Here is a 6,000-nt window from a genome sequence, read left to right on the forward strand (position 1 = left end):
AATAGCCATTTTACCCAGCAAGGACATGGACACTGGTGGTAAGGGGAAAATTTTTTTTTCTCTCTTTTGCAACAGAGATTTTCAATATTTTATGCTTTGTCACTACAGTGAAGCCTGTGTACATTAACATATACATGTGTATCCCGTATTAACACTTAGAGAGTGAAGGTAGTTTTTTCTTTACAATAGCTGAAGTGATCAAAATATACCTTCATTTCAAAATCCTAGAAGGAGTGTACATAACTCGTCACAGGGTGCTATTCCATAAGGCAGAGATGTGTGCAGGCACCAAACTAGCATAAAGAGGTACAGTTTCACCCACAGGGGATCATTTACTATTTAAGTTATCCTCCTTATTCTGCCTAATGTGGTTCACTGAGTACTAAGTTAAGTTTTATGCAGTATAGACTTAAGACACACTATCAAGTATCTTCAAAATGCTTTGGCAAAATCATAAGATTTACCAAGTCAAAAGAGATTAAGTTGTCTGTGTTCCTCCTCTACCTATCATTTAGCTCACTGTCTCTTGTTTTGCAAAACTGCTTTCTGAACTTTTCAGGTTTTGTATTGGAATCATTATATGTAGTGCTAGATTCAATGAGCATTTAGACAGGATATAAGATAATTGGTGTTGGCCAATTTAATTTTTTCCAGCTCTTTTCAGAGATAATGTATGACACATTATCTAAGCTAAAATGGGTGTTTGCATTTAGGAGTTAAAATTTAGAAACTTTGACAAGAATTGGTGCACTCCTGGGAAATTTATTTTTTTTTAACCAGAAGGGCAAGGTCAGGGATGAAGAATACTGAATGCTGTTTGGAGAGATCTTTAGTGAAAGTTTACCTTCAGTATCCCCTGTGTTCAGTGCCACAGTCATCATCAGTGGTATTATTCTGTGTCACTAAAATTTGGTCAACTTTGGATGGTCTCATGTAGCAGAAACCATGAAGAGAGGATGGTACAGATTTTCCAGTTATGATCGCTTTGTAATAACAAGGAAGAAAAAGCTGATACAAAATTTCCTATGGCCTTGTTCTGAATCCTGAAAGTGCCCTTTGCTCTGGAATTATTCTTAGAAAGCCAAATACTAAGTCTTCATTGATAAGGGTGCAGGAAGGGATGCCAGTATGTAATTTAGAAAAGTAATGCCAAATCCCAAGAACTTTTATTGAATTTGCCTATGAATAATTTCTATTGAATAGTAGTATAAATAAAGAGCACCCCATACTGTGTTAATGTCAGTGTGTAGAAATATGAGGTATGTGACCCCATAAACACTGTTTTCTAACAGTTTACCTACACATGCCTCCACAAACAATTTCCAGTTGGCAGAATATGTCTAAAGATTGCAGATACTTTGCTACCTATTTACTCAGTGCAACAATTAATACAAATTGTCTGTACATGGAATTATGGCAGCTGAGGAAGAATTTTTCAGGAACAACAAAGAAAGGGTTAATGGCATTAATGGTACTTGAGAGAACAAAATTTCTGACTAGATGTGCAGGAATGTCTGAGCTTCAGTATCAGCTGTGAGCATGGCCCCACCTTGCCATTCCCTGTAACCTGTCACAGGGTGCCCCATGGTGGCTGCTTGCCTCCTCCTACATTTGCTCAAGCCAGCAAGTGCTCCATTCAGTTTGGTTACTAATAAAGAAAAACATTTGCTCCAGTTCATTATTATTTACTAATAGTCAGAATCCAAGTGTATAACTGCATTTTGCAACTACTGCCTATTTCTAGTTCCCTTTAAAGAGGGAATACAGGTCACTCTAGTTATTACTTGGAGCTGATTTCATAGTGCTTTGCAAGACAGAATTAATTTTTAAAATCTAGCTGTTACAACATTTCTTTCATTAGATTATTTTCAATATTAAAAGGAAACATTTTAATATCAGCTGTATTCATCAGCAATTAGTATGTGTGATTTTTTTGTACGCCTTTCCAGGCTGTAATATTATTCTTATAATAATTCTGTAATATTACTATTATAATAATTCTATAATATTATAATTCTGTGAAGAAGAAAGTGAAATGTAAATTTATTTTTCTTCTTTGCCACAACCAATGATGAAAAAAATGTTTCAGAAATATATTATTACTAAAAATGCTTTATTTATTTATATTTGTATTGCTTACAGAATTTTCTAAAAATGTTCATAGTTAGTATTGCCTTTCCACATATATCTGTCTTGCTCAGCAAACATTATTTATCAATCTGTTTGCACAGAGGATATGGATGTTGATCCTGGCTGTGGCTTCTTAAGCCCAAACTAGGAAAAACTGTCCCCTGAGTACCCACAATTCCTATTGATCTCCTCTTGATGAAGCAGCTCTTTCAAACACCTTCCTTTGACTGAGAGGATGTTCACTACAGTCCCACTCAGCTGAGTTACTCTGTGTATTATGCTAATCCATTCTGGTGCAAATATAAATCACTGTTCTTTACTATGCATGCTTTGTGAACAAAAATGAATACTCCTTCTACGTTTTGACACGTTATATTATGTTACAGAATCTCGTTTTTGACGTTCTGATTTTTGTACATCAAAATTTGTGTCAGACATTCAGATCTATTTCCTTCTCCAAATATTTGAGTATGAATTTTTTGCTTTGCAGTTTATAAACATCACTATGCTAAAATGTTGTTTACTACCCCAAGTATGGTAATTGACAAGTTAATGAAAATATTAAAAGAAGACAAAACTACATTTTGGATGTAATTTCATGACTGCTGAATCCAAACACTGTAATGTTCATAAACCTACTTGTACACCAGTGCAGGGGAGTGAGAAAGTTTGCAGTATTTTGACATAATTCAGATTTTACTGACACTTTTTAAATCTAAATATTTATTAAACACTCAATAATACTTAATTTAAAGCAGCAGTCCAAATCCAAGACTACTGCTACATAAACATTGAGGAGATAAGAGAGTGGATTAACAATTGCATGTAGGCAGAGGTTGATTTTCAGGCTCAGATTGTTCACCAATTCAATTTTGGAGTTTTTATTACAAAACAAACCTGCTCATTAGATTCTTATATATAAAATTTCATATTTATTTTGAAAAGGAAGATTCAAGTTCTGAGGTTGGTGATTCCCAATATTTTTCCAAAGAGACCCTTACCACCTTTCAGCTTTCTCACTATTTACTATGCACCTTGTCAAACCCATCACCAAAACTCCTATCGAGTTTATGTGATTTTGGAGCTTCAGCAGGGCCAGTCCTTGCTGGAGAGACCTAACCCCTGCAGGTAGCCACACTTTCTTCCACAGTCTTCTCTCTTTATATTGTTCTCCAAAACTTTTCTCCTTTCTGCTACTGATTCTCTATGAAGAAATATGAATCTTCTATCTGGTTGTCTGTATGTTCTGTCCTAATGAATTCATGCTCCTGCTCTCTACTGTATTCTGATCTGTTGAGAGGCCCAGAGAAAAATGATGACTTTGTTGCAGCCTGTTACAAAATACCTGTTTACTTTCATGGTTATCAGGAATTTAGTTTTGTATTTTCTTGGGTATCAGTCAGGACAATCCAGAAAACACTTTTCCACAAACACATATGTAAAAGAGGAGTTTATAATGTAGCTATAATCTTTATTAGAAAATATTTCTGCAATGCTTGAAAACAATACTATAGTGATGCTCAATGACATTCTCAAAGTTTCATTTTCTTATATAGGGACTTGTTTTGAAAATTGGTTATACACACAATCAAAGGACCTTTTCATTCTTACTTGAAGAGTTACTATTTTGATGTCTTGAAAATTTTCCATACAGTACAGGAACTTTATAGCTTATCTATTACATTATCTTTAGTATTAAAGCAACATAATGGTGAATAGCAAATTTATGGAATGAAATTCTTCCTTTCAGAGTTTTCGTTCATATTACCTTTATGTATTTTCCAGCCTCTACTATCATGCTTTACAACACCAATCTGATCTTTTTGTATAATTTCTGCGTCATTATTTCTGTTGCTTATTAGCTTTACATTCAAGATGGCAATAGATGCTGATGGTATATAAAATTGTGAGGACTAGGTTTAAAAAGTCATTCAGAAATATGTCTCTTTCTGAAATAATTAAGTTTGTAAACTATAAAATCTTAAGGAGAGTTTGATTATACCTTAAAGGAAAAAAGAAATGTGACAAACTTGGATCCTCAGCAAAACACCATATCATACTTTAAAGGGACTGTTGTCCTTCACTTGCAAATCTGAGTGCAATTTTACATCAGATGGGATAATCAGGAACAATGACTCTCCCAAAATCATTTGGAGAACATCAGTTCTGTAAGGGCATGCGACTTGTTGCAAATAACTGACCTGGCTGAACATGATGTCACCTCACCTGTTTCTTAGTGTGCAGAGACCAGAGGTTAACACTGGAAGTCTATGTGCCAACACAAATAAACATCTGAAGGTGCCAAGACCTCAATCTGCAGGCTGCTTTAGTTACCTGGCCAAGATGAATATGACCTATCCAGATAAAGTTTTGCCTGCTGTGTACTTTGGGCATTCATATTGCCCCTTGTGCCATCTGAGCTTTGCTGTTGGCATAGGTAAACATGGAAGGGAATGAAATGCCTGGGTCTGATCTAACACACTGCAATAAGAAAAAGCCTTGGAGCTAAAAGCTGGCTAATTCTGTTTGGGGGATGTCCCACGGAAATGATCAGAGGTAATGTGGAAGGTGTGCTCCCACACAGAGCCCAGAGGCACCTGGGGAGGACTGGTACAGAGTCTGAGCAATAGTTTTTGTTTTGTTGTGGTTTTTTATGTGCAGATATAAAGGAGGCATCATATAGCTGCCTGTGGAAATCTGTAAAAGAACCACTTTAACATATGGAAAGAAATTGCTTAAATTACGTGAGAATTTTAAGGGCAGCATGCAGTGGTCTCACCAAAATGGGTGTACGAGTAGTGTATGGACAGAATTATGGAGGTGAAACTTTTAGCACCAATATAGTGGGTAAAACAGGAATATTCTAAAGCACTGCCTTTAGCATGTAAAAGTCTATGCTTATTAAGGAGGGATAAAAGCTGTCATCAACAAAAATCTTGATTGATTGGCATCTTCAAAAATGTGACATGGGCCACATGTTTGACAGTGAATTAAATGTGAAATGTCCTTTTCACAGTACCCTGTGCCTAACTGAGAGACTGTATGTATTTTTAAATACTGCTCATAGGGTCATAGGGCCTGTTTTTTGCAGTAAAAATATACAAAGGCTTGCTGCAGCTTGCTGAGTGGCCTCCTTTTGTCTCTAAGCAGAGACCTTCCTGAAGAAAAGGAAAAACAAAAACAAACAAATAAAAAAACTCCCCACAATGATATACCAAGGAAAATATTTAAAGTCTAAGGAGTGAGTACTCATGTCAGGTGCCAGAAACCAAGGGCAATGGTATGGAAAAGCCAAGAGAATTCCCCTAAAGATGTAGAGGAACAACTGCACTAAACCAGACAGAGAACAAGAGGAGGTTACACCACTCCAGAAGCCCAGTGATGAGTAAAGCACTGCCATGCCAGCGTGCAGCGGGAGCTGCCGAGGCCCGAACGGTGTCAGCGAGCAGCACCCATGCCAGGCTGCGAGGGAAAGTGCCAGCCGCTGGCACGGAGCGCCGGCCAAAGGCCTGAAAACATGCAAATATTTCATGAAAGCCCCAGCAGGAAGAGAGCTCTGGCTACCAGGCGTAATCCAGGAAAGGAATCGCTCCAGGGAAAGGGCGCGGAGGAGGCAGAGCGATGCTGCTGCCCAGCGGGGATGCGAGGGCCGCGGTGCCAAAGCCCCGCAGGGACGAGGTGGGAGCCAGGCGGGCCGGGGGCGGTGGGGACCGGGGGCAGCGGGAGCCGGGCGGGCTGGAGGCGGTTGGGCCGGGCCCCGGGCGGGCGGGCGGCGGAGCGGGGCAGCGCCGAGCCGGGCGGGGCGGGGCGAGCGCAGGGGCGGCGCAGCCGCAGCCGCGGCGGGCGGAGCGCGGAGCCTGTGCGCGGCCC

Source organism: Ammospiza caudacuta, chromosome 9, assembly GCF_027887145.1.
Source record: "Ammospiza caudacuta isolate bAmmCau1 chromosome 9, bAmmCau1.pri, whole genome shotgun sequence".
NCBI classification, from domain to species: Eukaryota; Metazoa; Chordata; class Aves; order Passeriformes; family Passerellidae; genus Ammospiza; species Ammospiza caudacuta.